Below are 17200 nucleotides of genomic sequence, written 5' to 3' on the forward strand. Positions count from 1 at the left end.
GTCCAATCAGCAACGTGCTGATTTCCCGCTCAAATATTTAAAGGTACATACAAGAATACATAACACACCCAATTTCTCGAACATATGTCTTCTTACCTTCTATCCTACATTGTCTACAATTCTGGTATCTATGACTATATCCTTTCTAACTCTAATTTTCCTCTCCTCTTCTCTTTTTCCTGAACCTGTAGACTTAGGCCAGTTCCTCCCAATCCACATTGTCCCACAATCAGTCATGTGGCCCCAGTTGACTGGGTTAATAGACCTTTTTTTTTAAAAGCTCACTTTGGACTTTACAGCTTTTTCCAGAATTTCAGGCCAGCATCTGAGCACCCAATACAGGCTGGTCTCAGGTCCTGCTGTGTCTTACAGTAGGGGACAGTTGCTGACCACGGCTGAACTTTCAGCCTCCTGGACTTGCTGAAGCCTCCTGTAGCATTCTCTTGATTGTTTGGAGATGACTCCCCTCTGAGCTGCCATTTCGTTTTGTTGTTGCCACGAATGTTGTATCTGCCCACCTGTTCTGACTCAGCCTTAGCAAAAGCAAGAAACAGACTCCTTGTCATGAAAACCCCCACTTTATTTACCTCTTGTGAATTAATTGCAATTACCCACGGAAAAGTCCAGGCAAGAGTCCTTCAAGTAGTTAACTGCAGTAACAGACCTTATCAGTTCCTTGCCATAATTGCAAAGCGGTGAGCTCCCAGTCAAAAGGCTGCAAATTAAGTTCTGGCAAGCAGTCTTTGTGGCATGAAACACAATGAGCAAAATCTTCAGAAATATGAACTGTTGTCTCCTATGACGACCACTTCTATTTATTCCCCAGCCAGGGAGGGGCCATTCAGCATCCACGTGTGCTTTGCTTCCCAAGTTGACTCCTTGTCCTCCGTTGTTCACCTCTCCTAACTGCTCTGTGCATACATGCATTTGGAACAGGCCCCAACTGTTCTTCCTCCTCACTCATATCAGCGTCCAAAGGCAGCTGCCTCTCCAGTGGCTGGGAAATGTTGGACGGTCCTGGCTCTATCTCTGTGTCCCATGCAGAGCATCCATCAGAGCCTTCTCCAGACTCCAGAACTGGCCCAAGTTCCTACCCAACCTCATCGTCCGAGTCTGCCGCCAGCTCCACTGGCAGCTGGCGGGCCACAACGCCACCTTATCCAATCTAGCAACATGCTCCATATGCTCTAGATCCTGTCATCTACAGAATGTTTTTTCTGCTGTAGCACCTGCCTTCTAGAACATTCTTTCTCCAGAGACTTTCATAAGTCCAGAGACTTTTTTTATGACTTTTATAAAGTCATAAACACCTGGTTCTACTGTTGTAATGCCATCAGCTTCCCAGAGTAATTTTTTGAGATTGGAAGCAATATCAATTGATTTAATAAGTAAATAAATAAATACCATGCTGCCATGAGATTTTGTCAGCATCCAGGCCTCAAGGAAATATGACTGAGTTCTGCCAAGGGCTGTGGCAATTGCTGCCAGTGTATCATGTTATATCATTTAGATACTCTTGTCTGGACTCCTTCACTTCTCTGTTCTCCACTGCACATAGCTTCATTCTCCATTTTTACTTTCTCCTCTTCTTTGTTTTGGCTCTTCCTGTGGAGACATCTTCTTCCCATCTCACCCATCCCGCTTTCCTTCCTTTCAGGTGAACCTTGTTTAAACGAATAGATCCCTGAAAAAAGGCCTGGATGGGGCCTTTAAAATAAACAAGGTAGAAAGTAGTATAGCTGTTCTAATTGTTCTGCCTTCTTCTTCTTCTGCCACCTTTTCAGAACTGAGTCTGCCCCTCTTTGAATTATTATTCTCTTGTTGTTTATGAAAGTTGTGCAGTTGAAGTTAATTTAAGATTTCATCCAGGTTGTCCCTAGGATTGTGACTGTTGAAGGATGTCTTCAGGCTCTGTTGCTAGCCCAAAGAACCGTTCTGAAAAATGTTTAACTAGACCAATCCTAAAATCCAGCTATGGATTCTTGTTTTCTTCAGCAATAACATCACTATAACATTTATTTGGGAGCGTTGCTATCAAGCAGTCTGCTATAGTTTGTTCAATAAATTACAGTTAAAACAAATCACAGCTTCATGGATTAGTGTGATGTATGAATCAAATACGGAAGCAAAATAAAAGGAAAAATTAAATCTTTGTTTCAGGCTTCATGCCCAAATGATGAATTGGTTGGAAACCCTAGTGAAGACGGGGGGGGGGGGGGGGGGCGGATTTGTTTTCTTCTATCAAGCTGTGTTCAGTATATAAATTTCCCAAACTAAAATATTTAAGGGAAACTTCTATAAACAATGCCCATAGGTTTTGGAAGACAGTGGTTCATTTTTCCCCCCTAGCTCAAGTGTTTTATGTTCTACATTGGGAAAAGGGGAGAATAAGAAATAACTACATAAATTGCTATTGGAAGCAATTTCTTTCCTGGCTGTCTAGAGAAAGCATATAGAGATTCTAATCAGGCCTGTTTGTTTGTGTTGGGCATTTTAATAAAGGGAGGGGGGACAGGACACAGAAGTCCAGTTTCTTATAACCTTACATTCAAACACAGACTGGTTCCTCAGTTGTGTCCAATACTCAGAGGTTGCCTGGGCAGTCTTCTTGGCAAGGTGGTTTTGGTTTTTTTGAAATTTGTCTCCTTCCTAGGACTGAGAAAAAGTACCTAGCCGAAGGTCACCCAACTAGCTTTGTGCCTAAGGCAGAACTAGAAGTGCCATTCTCTGGATTTTTAGCTTGATGCCTTAACCATCATGCCAAAGTGGCTCTCATTACCATTTTAGGTCATTACATTTGGAAAAGGACAGAATACAACTGAAAAAAAGTACAAAATGATAACAGGTGGACTCAAACACTCTCCCTACAAGAAAATAGCTTGGGAAAAAATGATTCAAAGGTGTATCTCTGAATTAAGGTGTTAGATTCGGGCAATAACGAGGCAGGAGACCAGATGAGTAACAACAGCTCTTTAGTTTATAGTGAACCCAGCAAGAGCATGCGGCAAAAACCCCTCTTTATATACAGTTTAGGCTGAGGCTTCAACCAATCAGCAACGTGCTATTTCCCGCCCAAGTTTCCCTCCAAAACTTTTAAAGATACATTACACTCCTTCCCTCCCAGAACGCATTGTACCATATTTACATAAACATTTATATCTTATTTGTCTACGTAGTCACGCAAGTAGACAGGGCGTCTCCTAACCCTTTCGGACCTGTGCAATTCATTCTCTGGGAGTGAGTCGAGCTGGCCGGAGGGACTGTTAGTTCCTCCCAGCTCCTCCTCCAGGCCATCCGGCCCTGGATTATCTGCAGCTTCGTCCCTGCGATCGTCAGGAGGAACCGGTTGGTGTCGCTGGACTTCGTCGGACCCAGATAAGTCCCCCGTTTTTTCCGGGTTTGAGTCAGCTGTGGATTCAAACATGTGGTAGTCAGGGCCTGGCTGATCTGTTTCTGGTTTACTTGTTATCCGTTTCCTTATTTGGTCTATGTGGCGCTTCCAAAACCGGCCATCCTCTATTTCTACTAAATATGATTTGGGCCCGGTTATCTTAAGGATTGTCCCTTTAAGCCACGTTGGGCCCTCGCTGTAATTGTGTGCCCACACTGAGTCGCCTACTGTCATCTCCCTCGTCTTACTGAGTGCCCCCTTGTACCCGTCTGGGGTGTATGCTGGGTTTAGGCGGTCTAATGGGCACCTGAGCTTTCTGCCCATTAATAGTTCCGCCGGGCTGCGGCCAGTTGTCACACAGGGGGTTCTGTGCTGGACGGCTAGGAATGTGTCTATTTTTGTTTGCCAATCGCCTGGCCTTATCCTGGACAATGCCTCTTTCGCGCTCCGAACGAAACGTTCTGCAAGTCCGTTCGTCGCCGGGTGGAAAGGCGCCGAGAGGGCATGTCTGATGCCCTCCTCCGCCAAGTACCCCTCAAACTGGGTTGCCGTGAATTGCGGGCCGTTGTCGGAAACTAGGGTGTCGGGCAACCCATGGGTTACAAAGAGGTGTCTCAGGACTGAGATCACGGACTCGGCCGTCGTGGATCTCATAAGAATTATTTCTAGCCATTTGGAATAGGCATCTACTACCACTAGAAAGGTTTGCCCGTGGAACGGGCCGGCAAAATCGATGTGAATCCGAGACCATGGGCCCTTGGGTTTCTCCCACTCTCGGATTGGGGCCGTAGGGGGTAGTGGCCTAGACTCCTGGCAGGCTTGGCATTTCCCTACCCTGTCGCTAATTTCCTTGTCCATCAAGGGCCACCACACGTAACTCCTCGCTAAGCCCTTCATCCTTACGATTCCCGGGTGGCCTTCATGCAGAAGTTCTAATACCTTTTTCCGTAATTTCTCCGGAACCACCACCCTATCCCCCCATAACAGACACCCCCCTTGAACCGATAGCTCCCCTCGTTTCTTAACAAATTCCTTGAAACTCTCGCCCGGCGCAGCGGGCCATCCCCTTTGTACCCAACCAATTACAGTCCTTAATGTAATGTCCTTGTAAGATGCCCTGGCCACTTCCTTGGATGTGACCGGACCCGAGTCCAAAGAGTCAATTAGCAGGATGGGTGCCCCCGGGGTAGGGTCTTCGACGGTTTCCGGTAACGGGCATCTGCTCAGGGCGTCCGCATGCCCTAACTCTTTCCCCGGCCGGTGAATCAATTTGTAAGAATAGGCCGCTAGGAAGATAGTCCATCTGGTCAGTCTGGGTGAGAGAGCCACGGGCGTTGGGCGGTCGCCTGCCAATAGGCCTAGTAGGGGTCTATGGTCCGTGACTATCTCGAAGTCACGACCGAATACATATTCGTGAAATTTCTTTACCCCGGAGACTATAGCCAATGCTTCCCTATCTAGCTGACTATAGTTCCTCTCGGCCGAAGACATTGTTCGGGAGTAGTACGCTATAGGGGCTTCTGTCCCATTTGGCAATCTGTGGCTGAGCACAGCCCCCACCCCGTAGGGAGATGCATCACAAACTAGCACTAAGGGCAGCGTGCCATTGTATTGAATGAGGAGGCTATCACTGGATAGGAGGTTTTTTACTCCTTCGAATGCCTTAGCTTCCGCCTTTCCCCATGACCACACAGCTGTCTTCGCTAGTAATTTGTGCAGCGGTTCGGCGATTGTTGCCTTGTTCTTTAAGAACACCGCATAGAAGTTTACCAGGCCCAAGAATGCCTGTAACTCCGTTTTGTTTTGGGGAGCGGGGGCCTTCCTGATGGCCCGTACCTTGCTCTCAGTGGGGTGGATCCCTTCCCTGTCTATCCGGTAGCCCAGGAATTCTACTGATCCTACCCCGATCTGGCATTTGTTCAGCTTAACCTTAAGCCCGGCAGACCGGAAAATGCCCAAAACTTTTCTCAGCCGTACCCCCAATTCCTCTAAATTGTCAGCAGATATCAAGACATCGTCGAAGTAGGGCACCACCCCGGGTAGTCCCTGCAATAGCCGCTCCATTAGGTTCTGGAATAACCCAGGAGCCACGCTAACCCCAAACTGTAGCCGGGTGCATTTAAAAGCACCCCGGTGCGTGACGATTGTTTGCGCTTCAGCTGTGCTGCTATCTATGGGTAACTGCTGGTAGGCTTGTGCCAAGTCTAGCTTGGCGAAAACCTGCCCTTGTCCCAACGAGTGCAGCAAGTGTTGCACTACTGGGACAGGGTATGCACTCTTCTGCAATGCTTTGTTAAGCATTGCCTTGTAGTCAGCGCAAATCCGGACCGATCCGTCCGGTTTGACTGGGGTGACTATGGGTGTCTCCCATTTCGCATGGGCAACGGGCACTAGTATCCCCTGGCTTACTAGCTTGTCCAACTCCTGGTCTATCTTGGGCTTTAGGGCAAAGGGAACCCTCCTAGCTTTCAACCGGATAGGGGCAACTTGTGGGTCTAGGTTAAAGGAAATAGGGGTCCCCTCGTACTTGCCCAGGCAGTCTTTGAAAACGTCCTCGAACTCCTTCATAAGTTCATGTTTGAGGCCGACCTCATTCCTGTAGACCCCGGTCACTCCCATGCCCAAAGCTCGGAACCAGTCCAGTCCCAACAAACTTGGTAAGGTTCCGTCAACTATGGTGATTGGCAGGGTTTTCCTGAACTGTCCATACTTGACTTGGACGGACGTCACCCCTCGAACAGGGATCCGATTCCCCTGGTAGTCCTGCACCCGCAGCTTCTGGGCTTGCAGCTTGCGCTTCACGATGGCCGGCAAGTCTCTCACGAGGGTGCTCCAGGACATAATCGAGATCGATGAGCCGGTGTCCACTTCCATTTGGCACGGCACCCCTTCAATGTATGTCCTGGTGAAAATCTTTTCCTCTAGTTTCGTTGATGCGTGACCCACTCTCACGGCAGTCTGGTTTAGTTTCGCGCCCTTTTTGAATGGACCAATCCCGGGCCGCTTCGCTGCTCCCGCGCTCTGATTGGTCGGTTTGAATTTTTGGCGGGAAAGTTGGGGGGCTCGTCCAGGGCTATCGCCAGCATCAGGTTGCTTCTCGACAGCAGCCGCCGTCGCAGTCGGATGTCCCTGACCCCACAAATGAGCTGGTCGAGCAATGCGTCTTCCAAATCCCTGTATTCACAATGGTTCGCGGCTTTTCTCAGCGCCGCCATGTACACACTAATCGATTCACCCTCGCGCTGTACCCGCTGTCGCAACTCGAACCGTTGGACGAACTTGGAGGGTGTCGGTGCGTAGTGTGCTCGAAGTGCCGTTTGCAGAGTTTGCCACGGTACCGACTGTACCGGCATTGGCTCTGAAAGTGATTCTGCGGTATCGAAAACCTCTGGACCGCAGTGGCTTAGGAAGTACGCTCGCTTCCTATTGTCCGAGACTCCTTGGAGTTCGTTCGCTTCGAGGAAACACTCGAAACGAGCCATGTACGACCCCCATTTCTCCTTGGCTGGGTCAAATGGCGCTGGCGGTGTGTAGCTGGACATCGCTGCTTTCCGCCCCTTACTGTCTGGGTTCGCTAATTCCTGGTTAATTCAGCTCTTTTGGGTGACCTCGCTGCCTCGAGATCCCACCTTCGTCGCCAGTGTTAGATTCGGGCAATAACGAGGCAGGAGACCAGATGAGTAACAACAGCTCTTTAGTTTATAGTGAACCCAGCAAGAGCATGCGGCAAAAAACCCTCTTTATATACAGTTTAGGCTGAGGCTTCAACCAATCAGCAACGTGCTATTTCCCGCCCAAGTTTCCCTCCAAAACTTTTAAAGATACATTACATAAGGTGTATCTTGTAAGGTGATTGTTATGTTCTGGGTGAAGAATGGAGGTGAGGCCAGAGTGATTTCTAACAGCTCTTTACTCAATACTACCTGTGAGGCAACTGTTGCTCCCTGGCTGACACAGCTCCTTTTATAGGGAAGCTGATCAGCCCACAACCAATCAGGATAGAGTATTTTCCCGCTCCAACAGAGGACCAGACTGAGATCTTCAACTGACAACTATATACAATACATAACAGTGATTAAGGTGTATCGTGTAACTTCATGCATGGCATGGAAAATGAACAGGGAGAGGTTCACCCCCCTTATTTCAAAACACTATGATCAAGGCCATCCAATTAAGCTGACTGGAGAGGGATTTTTTTTTTATTTCATTTTGTCACAACAGTATACACAAACATCAACATAAGAAAATCAACACATTATAAAAGAAAAATATATATATAAGCAAAAGTATGCAACAACCATGTTAATTTGTTATAACGAAAGGGAACAATAGGACAGGAATGGTAGGCACATTTGTGCTCTTATGCAAGATTTAGAACAAATAATTTACAGCATAAATTACAGCATGACGTATATTAAAACAGTAGAATTCACTAGCATAGGACTTGGTGATGATCACTAACATGGATAGATTTAAAGGGAGAATTGAATAAAGCCATTCAGGACTCGTACTCAGGACAAATGTTAGCACTGCTTTGAGAATAAAGAGAATAAATAAATTGCAGGGGCAAGTGACAGAATGGGGTAGAAGACAATAAAAAGAAATGGGATTGTCAGAGTGTTTACAACTTTGACTACTATTTTGAGACAACCCAGGAGCAAAATACAGGACACAGAGATTTTGTCATTACAAACAGTGGTTTATATACAAGACTTCTATATACAGACATACACGTAGTAGGCACATACCAGGCAAGCAAGCAATCTTCAACTCTACATGGAGAGCTACAATGCAGATAGAACACAACGAGAAGAGTGATACACAAGGAAGGAAGGAAGGAAGGAAGGAAGGAAAGAAGGAAGGAAGGAAGGAAGGAAGGAAGGAAGGGGGGGGGAGAGAGAGAGAGGCCCTCTAATGGCCTCCCTTATATAGACAGCTTCTTAAAGCGGCAATAATTCTACTGACTCATCTTCAGTCTTAAAAGGACAATAACCCTGCTGACTTATCCTGGTCCACAGCCTTATAGTGGCTGGTCAGCTTTAAATCATCATTACCCTGCCAGGGGTCTCACCCACATTTGAGACTCAAAATTAAGCAGCCAGATTGTTTTACTGTTGCCTTAAGAAAATCCTCAGCAGGTCTGAATATTCTGATAACTTGTGAATCCGATCTGGAAGAATGTAGGTTCTGGTTTCAGTTTAGCTCAGTTTAGTTTTTGGGACAAAAATATTTCACTATTTCACTAAGATAGTTGATCAATTTCATTTCTTTAATTGTCATTTCTTTAATTTTAATCCACATTTTTTTTCTACGTTTTTGTTTTATTTTGTCTCCGTTCCATTTTCTTATTTTGGATTTTAATTTTTTCAATAAAAATAAAATTGTTAAATGAAAACAAGTTTTGAGGGATTTCTCATTTGAGGATCTGCAGGCCACTGTGAGCAGAAGGAGAGTTTCCATCTGCTGCTTATGAGTGCTCAGACTACCAACTGTGAAAATAAACCTGGAGCTAAGATGAGTTTTGGCCTCATCCAGCAGAGCTGCTGTTAGCTATGTGTTTGAGTATTAAATATAATGTCTGGAACTGATAGTCTGTAGTTCATACAGTATTTAATAAAGTGTGAGTATGCATGAGGAAATGTGATAGTTTTATTTTGAAATCTATTCTGCATTGGTTTTATAATTTTGAAAGAAGTGAACTGAACTGAAATCCCAAAGGTGCTTTTTCAGGAGGCAACTGGACTTTTCTTGTTTTTTTTTCTTTGAAAAGTCCAGTTGCTTCCTGAAAAAGCATCTTTGGGACAACCATGACCTGGATGGCTGAGAATCTCCAGACTTTTAGCTGAACTGAAAATGCGCAAATTCCCAAAGGTTCAGCCTTAAAAACCTACTATTGTACTGTAATTTACACTCATTTAATCAAAGGTTCCAGATATTAAATAAAACAACTTTGGCATGTACTTTTGGGGCATGGATAGAAAGGATTCATTAAATATTTTGTTCTTTCACTTTCAGAAATTTTTGATAATTTTTGGGTTCATACAAAAAGGGATAAAAGCAACATTAGCTGATGAATGACTTAAATACAAGAAGCAGAGAATAAGGGGAGCCTGACCCCAAATTTCTATGCAAATTTCTTTTTTTTTTAACCTTACCTTACAAAAGTACTTGATTGAAGACAAAGAGTACGGTAGCCAGGTTTGCTTAGGATACAAAAATACATAGTGTAAAAAAAAATAGAGTTGCAAGGACTTTTTAAAAAATGAATATTAATATTGCAGATCTGTGCAATGGAGCCGAAGCAGTAGATTCAATCCACACAAACACTATTGGTTATCGATTGACAGCAATGATTAAGAAAAGGATCTTCAGCTTGTTACAGATAGTTCAGTGGAAATGCTAACTCACCACATGACAACAAAAAGCATATTTTGTGTTAAGGATTTTTAACAAAAGGTTATCACCTAAAACTGCCACCATCCATTTTGGGAACTAAAAGTCCTTTCAAATTCAAACCAGGTAAACTGGTTCCAACCTTGGCACAGGTGCACAATCACCTTGGAACTGAGGATTGTCTATTTGATCTTGGAAGCTCAAGTTAGCAACTATTTCCCTAAAAGTAAGTGATGTTATAATAAACTTTAATTACAGTTAGCATTGCTACTTATAATCAGCTAACTTAGTTATGCTGAATTAATCAATGAGCTCATTCTTGTTAAATCAATTGCTTCTCCTCCAATCCACCTTTAGAATATATTGGGCATCAGCTGTCCCATCATCACTGCAGTTAAAAGGATGTACCTGGGCTATTGAAATCAGTAACAATAATGTACAGATCATTGCAGGTTTTTCCTTTCCCCATCTGTCCATATTTGGTTGGTTTTGAATTAGTACTAAAAATCTGATAACAGATATTATGGTTGTTTTGCTAAAAAGAAGATCCTAAAAATGTTTATGTAACATAGGACATTAACTGTTACAATAATCTCTTAAGGTAAACTGTTTGCAGATGGATGATTAGACATTAATTAGCTCATAGCTGGAGAATCAGATCAGCTGTCTGTTCACAGTTCTTTGTCCTTGATCACTTGCTGACCTTCAGCAAATCATTTTACCTTATTGGTCTGTTTGTCCTAACCCACAGTTTGACCGGCTGGTGTTTCCATTCTAATTTTATCTGTCTTATCAAGTAAAACTTAATTGACTGGAAAACAATATGAAAGTAGTACAATGGAGTTGTAGGAAAGAGATTATTTCTCATGTGAGTCCTGATGTCATTTTGAACATACCTGAAGTTGGAAGCTAACAACTTGGGCTAAATAATTGAATGAATATTCTTAAGAATAACTTCAGTATGAAAATTTCATTGATGCATCTCCAACTCTTGCTTAGTCTCTCTGTCAAGCCATAATTTGTTCAACCAGACTTTTCAAAATAAGCCACAAGTGACTGTAGTTCCACAAAGTGCAAAGGCAGAATCAAGCAACATGTCTCATTCCTTTATTTGTTGCATTTATTTCTATATGCTTAAGGCCTTACATATTTTTTGGCCTTTTAATGACCCCATAATCCCTTGCATGGGGTGGAGTCAGAGCAGCTGAATGGAGCTGAGTCTTTACTGGTCGGATGCAGTGGTGGGCCCCACACGCGCCCACGAGCAAACCAGTAGCGGCCGAAATTGAAACCCACTACTGGCCGGATGCCCTTCCTGTCGCCAATGCAGAGTTTGCAGCTGATATTTACTCATTGTGCCCAGAGAGAGAAATATCTGCCTCTACCTAGGATCAAACTCACAGCTCCTGATTGTGAGGTGAGAGCGCCACCTGTAGGCCACTGCACCTTACATGGGAACAGGCCACGGCTGGGGCCTTGGACCGTGTCGCGCCTTTGTGGCCTCTGACCCGGCGCAGATCTCGTCCGGCCCCTTGGGCCGAGGGGCTGAGGGAGATGAAATGCCGGAGAAGACGCCTAGAGAGCACCTGGAGGTCCAGTCGTTCCGAAGCTGATCGGACACTAGTTAGGTCCTATTCTAGGACCTACCTAGTGGCAATGAGGGAGGCGAGGCGTTCTTACGCCTCCACCCTCATTGCGTCGGCAGATAACTGCCCGGCCGCCCTGTTTCGGGTGACCCGCTCCCTCCTTCATCAGGAGGTGCGGGATGACCCTTTGCAGGGATGAGCCGAGGAGTTTAGTGGTTATCTATACGATAAAATCGCTCAGCTCCGGGACGGTCTGGACCGAAATTGGGATGATCCAAGCGAGGGAGAGGAGGCACGTCTTGTCGAGTCTGTTTGGGATGAGTTTGACCCTGTGGCTCCCGAGGACGTGGACAGGTTGTTGGGGAGGCTTCACGCCACGACATGTTTACTGGACCCGTGTCCTTCCTGGCTGGTACTGGCCACTCAGGAGGTGACACGAGGCTGGCTCCAGAGGATTATCAACGCTTCTCTGTTGGAAGGGGTTTTCCCTGCCGCCTTGAAAGAGGCGGTGGTGAGACCCCTCCTCAAGAAGCCCTCCCTGGACCCAGCTATTTTGGGTAATTATCGTCCAGTTTCCAACCTTCACTTCGTTGCGAAGGTTGTAGAGAGTGCTGTGGCGCGACAGCTACCCCAATACCTGGATGAAGCCGTCTATCTATCTTCCAGTCCGGCTTCCGACCCGGATACAGCACGGAGACAGCTCTGGTCGCGTTGGTGGATGATCTCTGGAGGGCCAGGGACAGGGGTCACTCCTCTGCCCTGGTCCTATTAGACCTCTCAGCGGCTTTTGATACCATCGACCATGGTATCCCGCTGCGCCAGTTGGGGGGATTGGGAGTGGGAGGCACCGTGTATCGGTGGTTCTCCTCCTATCTCTCCGACCGGTCGCAGACGGTGTTGACAGGGGGGCAGAGGTCGACCGCGAGGTGCCTCACTTGTGGGGTGCCGCAGGGGTCGATCCTCTCACCCTTTCTGTTCAACATCTATATGAAGCCGTTGGGTGAGATCATCAGTGGCTTCGGGGTGAGATACCAGCTGTACGCTGATGACACCCAGCTGTACTTTTCCACCCCGGGCCACCCCAATGAAGTTGTTGAAGTGCTGTCCCGGTGTTTGGAAGCCGTACGGGTCTGGATGGGGAGAAACAGGCTCAAGCTTAATCCCTCCAAGACGGAGTGGCTGTGGATGCCGGCACCCCGATTCAGTCAGCTGCAGCCGCAGCTGACTGTTGGAGGTGAGTTACTGGCCCCAAAGGATAGGGTGCGCAACTTAGGTGTCCTCCTGGATGAACGGCTGTCGTTTGAAGATCATTTGACGGCCGTCTCCAGGAGGGCCTTCCACCAGGTTCGCCTGGTTCGGCAGTTGCGCCCCTTCCTTGATCGGGATGCCTTGTGCACAGTCACTCATGCGCTCGTTACCTCTCGCTTGGATTATTGTAATGCTCTCTACATGGGGCTCCCCTTGAGGTGCACTCGGAGGCTTCAGTTAGTCCAGAATGCAGCTGCGCGGGTGATAGAGAGCTCCCACGTAACACCGCTCCTGCGCAGACTGCACTGGCTACCTGTGGCCTTTCGAGTGCACTTTAAGGTTTTGGTTATGACCTTTAAAGCGCTCCATGGCTTAGGGCCTGGGTACTTACGGGACCGCCTGCTGTTACCGCATGCCTCCCACCGACCCGTACGCTCTCACAGAGAGGGACTTCTCAGGGTGCCGTCCGCCAAGCAATGTCGGCTGGCGGCCCCAGGAAGGTCCTTCTCTGTGGGGGCTCCCACACTCTGGAACGAGCTTCCCCCAGGTTTACGCTAAATACCTGACCTTCGGACCTTCCGTCGCGAACTGAAGACACATCTTTTCATTCGCGCGGGGCTGGCTTAAATTTTATTGATTTTAAATTTTCTATTAATAATTTTAAATGGGGTTTTAGTTTATTATATATTTTAAACTTTTTAGGCCAATTATAAAATAAGTTTTTTAATCTGCATTTTAAATTGTACATTGTATTGCCTGTTTTTTACTTTTGCCTGTACACCGCCCTGAGTCCTTCGGGAGAAGGGCGGTATAAAAATCAAATAAATAATAATAAATAATAAAAATAATAATGATATATACAAAAATAAAAGCCTAAATAACTAAAATACTAATAAAGTAACAGTCCTAAAATCTCACATCAAAAGACATGGCGGGACTGGCTTAAACTTTTAAGCGGGACTGGCTTAAACTTTTTAAATTTTTAAATTTTTGATTTTAAATATTAATTTTAACTGGGGTTATTTATATGAATTTTAAGGGTTTTTAAGTTTATACATTTTAAATTTTGGCCAATTATATAATAAGTTTTTTAATTCTTTGTTTTAATTGTACACTGTTATTGTTTATATTGGTTGTACACCGCCCTGAGTCCTTCGGGAGAAGGGCGGTATAAAAATCTAATAAATAATAATAATAATAATAATACAGGTTATAAAATATAATACAGGAAAAGAATAAAAGACTGCACAGCATGTGAGCTCAGTTAAACCTGCTCTCCTTTCTAACCTTCACTTGAAAACCAGCAACAATTGTGCTACCCTGATCTCCATCTGGATTGTCTTAGCTACACTAGTGTTTCTTAGACGTAGCAACCTGAAGACATGTGGACCCAGACAGTGGTGGGATTCAAGTAATTTAACAAGCGGATCTCTGCTCTAATGATTTCTTCCAAAAAACAGTTTGCCAAACTGCTCAGAAAGTTAACAACCGGTTCTCCCGAAGTGGTGCTAACTGGCTGGACCCAGAATTCCTCAGGTGAGGACCACTGGACCCAGAATTCCTCAGGTGACATGAATTCCAGAATGCTGGCAGTTGTAGCTCACACATCTTCAAACTGCCAAGGTTGAGAAACACTGGTGTTACGTATTGTATATAGTTGTCAGTTGAAGTTCTCAGTCTGGTCCTCTGTTGGAGCGGGAAAATACTCTCTCCTGATTGGTTGTGGGCTGATCAGCTTCCCTATAAAAGGAGCTGTGTCAGCCAGGGAGCAACAGTTGCCTCACAGGTAGTATTGAGTAAAGAGCTGTTAGAAATCACTCTGGCCTCACCTCCATTCTTCACCCAGAACATAACAACTGACTTACAACCTGTTGGGCTATAAGTGTGATACAAAAAAGCTCCTCCCCCTCACCAAATTACCCCAGCATTGCCAATAGGAAAATTGACATGTCACAGCTTCAAAATATTTATTAAATATTTACTTTGAAATATAGTAATCACAAATGCTAATAGTGCAGCATTTCCTTCTTATGAAAGCCTATGCATGCTGCAGAGATGTCTTTTATACTAAGAGAAGGAGACCTCTGAAAACATTTTCAATCATCCCTAGATGACTTGGAAAGGAAAGGACAGTTCACTCTTTCTCCTGCGCTGAACTGGAGTAATAGGGGACCTGGGAGCAGGATTAAAAAGGTTTTTGAAGCCTTTTATTCTTCTCTCCCCTTCTATCTACAACCCAGGTTTTCACACATACTGAACTAATAAAGTATGGCAAATGTAACTTATTCAATGTCATTTCTAAAACATCTGCTGTGAAATTTTCCATGTAATTGAAGATAACATTTTCTAAACAATCTGATGCTTCAGTTACCAAATACTGATTTTTTCTTCTTCTTCTAATGCTGAGTTCTGAAAACAGCTTTGTAGCACTTCAGGGGATACTGTTCACCTTCCCTGAAATTATCTATACAAATTCTTAAATATGTCTATATCACAGAATGCTAAATTAAGAATGGGCGTAAAACTTTGGTCCATAAGCACTGAAGATGGGACAAGTGGAACCAATCCAGAATGGCAGAATAATGCACTAGGTTAGGAATAACTTAATAATAAGGAGCAAACTTAAAGTGAGTTAAATGCTTGTTACATTTAGCCTACTTCAAATTTAAGTAGTCATTCAAGACAGTGGTGGGTTTCAAATTTTTTTACTACCGGTTCTATGGGTGTGGCTTGGTGGGTGTGACATATCTTGGTGGGAGTGGCTTGGTGGGTGTGGCAGGGGAAGCATACTGCAAAATCCCCATTTTCTCCCAATCAGCCAGGACTTGGGAGGCAAAGAATAGATGGGGGTGGGGCCAGTCAGAATTTTTACTACCGGTTCTCCAAACTACTCAAAATTTCCGCTACCGGTTCTCCAGAACTGGTCAGAACCTGCTGAAACTCACCTCTGATTCAAGGTGTCAGAGATCTTTCCCAACTATGCTATCAGAAGGACTTGTAATCCTTTGTAGCTTTAGTTATAAACTGCAAGACTACACCCATCACCTTCTTATACTCACATTTTATCCAGCAACTGTTGTCAGTCTCAACTAGGAAGGCCAATGTGTCAGGAGCAAGGGAATACCTGGCAGTTCACAAATTGCAAACTCTTGCAGTGTTACCCCTATTGGTTATTGGGCTGGCCACTAATGATTTCATTTATTTTTTATTTTATTTATGTTGTCAATCACATATAAGATAACAGGTAAAAGTATAAACATAATTTGGATATACGAAAAGAGTAAGGAAAAAAAGGAATATTAGGACAGGAATGGTAGGCACGGGGGTGCACTTATGCATGCCCCTTACAGACCTCTTAGGAATGGGGTCCTGTTTCTGAATAACTAAGCATTTTGATATTGTATTATTGGTGAAAGGGAATGATTCCCTGTAATACCACTTTTTAGTTTAAATTTTCTTTCACTTGAAGCTAGTAGCTTAAGCCCAAATAAAGCTTTGCAGTTTTGTGCTATAGTCGTTTCAGATAGTAATCCCAACATTCTGCCTCTTGTTATCTGATGCACTTTTATTTTTATATTGTAAGTAGATTAGAGCAGAGTGACATTATCTCGGTTGTGCATTGTGCAATCCACTTCTAATCTAGTCACACAAGATGAGCTTTTTTTAAAAAAAAGGAAAGAAGAACTTTTGGCTGACTCACTATAGGTAAATCATGCTTTTGAGTGCAACATTTTTAGCATGACTCAACAACCCACAAAGGAGTCTTTTAAATAGATCCTGCTTTTGACTTGAGCAGCACCTGCTGGCTTTTAATAGAATTTACACCATTATCATGGTATTTCGGAAATCTGCAGTCTTTGTGCCACGCAATGGCTTAGTTTGGTTTCTAGATTCATTTATTTATTTATTTATTTATTTTATTTGTCACAACAATATATATATAAGCATCACACAAAAAGATTATACAGTATATAAACATATATATGAGGAAATATAAGGAAGTATAAGCATATATATATAAGAAGAAAAAGAAAAACAATAGGACAGGAACGGTAGGCACGTTTGTGCTCTTATGCATGCCCTTTATGGTCCTCTTAGGAATTGGGTGAGGTCAATAGTAGAAAGTTTTTGGTTAAAGCTTTTGGGATTATGGGAAGAGACCACAGAGTCAGGTAATGTGTTCCAAGCACTGATGATTCTGTTACAGAAGTCATATTTTCTGCAATCTAGATTAAAGCTCAAATCTAGATTTGAGATTAATGCTGGAAGAGGAGATAGGCATATACATACACACATAGGACGTCCAACTCTAGCAAGAAGCTGGTCAGCCAATTCCTATCACAGCCAATAAATGAAAAAGCACACCCTGCGCTTGCAGGAAAATGCTAGAAATGCATCTCATCCCTTATGGATACTCTGGGTCTTCTTCAATCTTGGATCTTCTACCAGAGGGCTGGGAGTTTCATTGTTCTATGCAGTATCTCAGTTCTTCCTAGCATTGCACTCTTCTGGGCAGAGAGCTCTGATGTTGTTCCTGGGATCTATTGGAGCCACTCTCCCAGATTAGGATCACAGCCCTGGG

The sequence above is a fragment of the Ahaetulla prasina genome, chromosome 2 (genome assembly GCF_028640845.1).
Source record: "Ahaetulla prasina isolate Xishuangbanna chromosome 2, ASM2864084v1, whole genome shotgun sequence".
Taxonomy (NCBI): domain Eukaryota; kingdom Metazoa; phylum Chordata; class Lepidosauria; order Squamata; family Colubridae; genus Ahaetulla; species Ahaetulla prasina.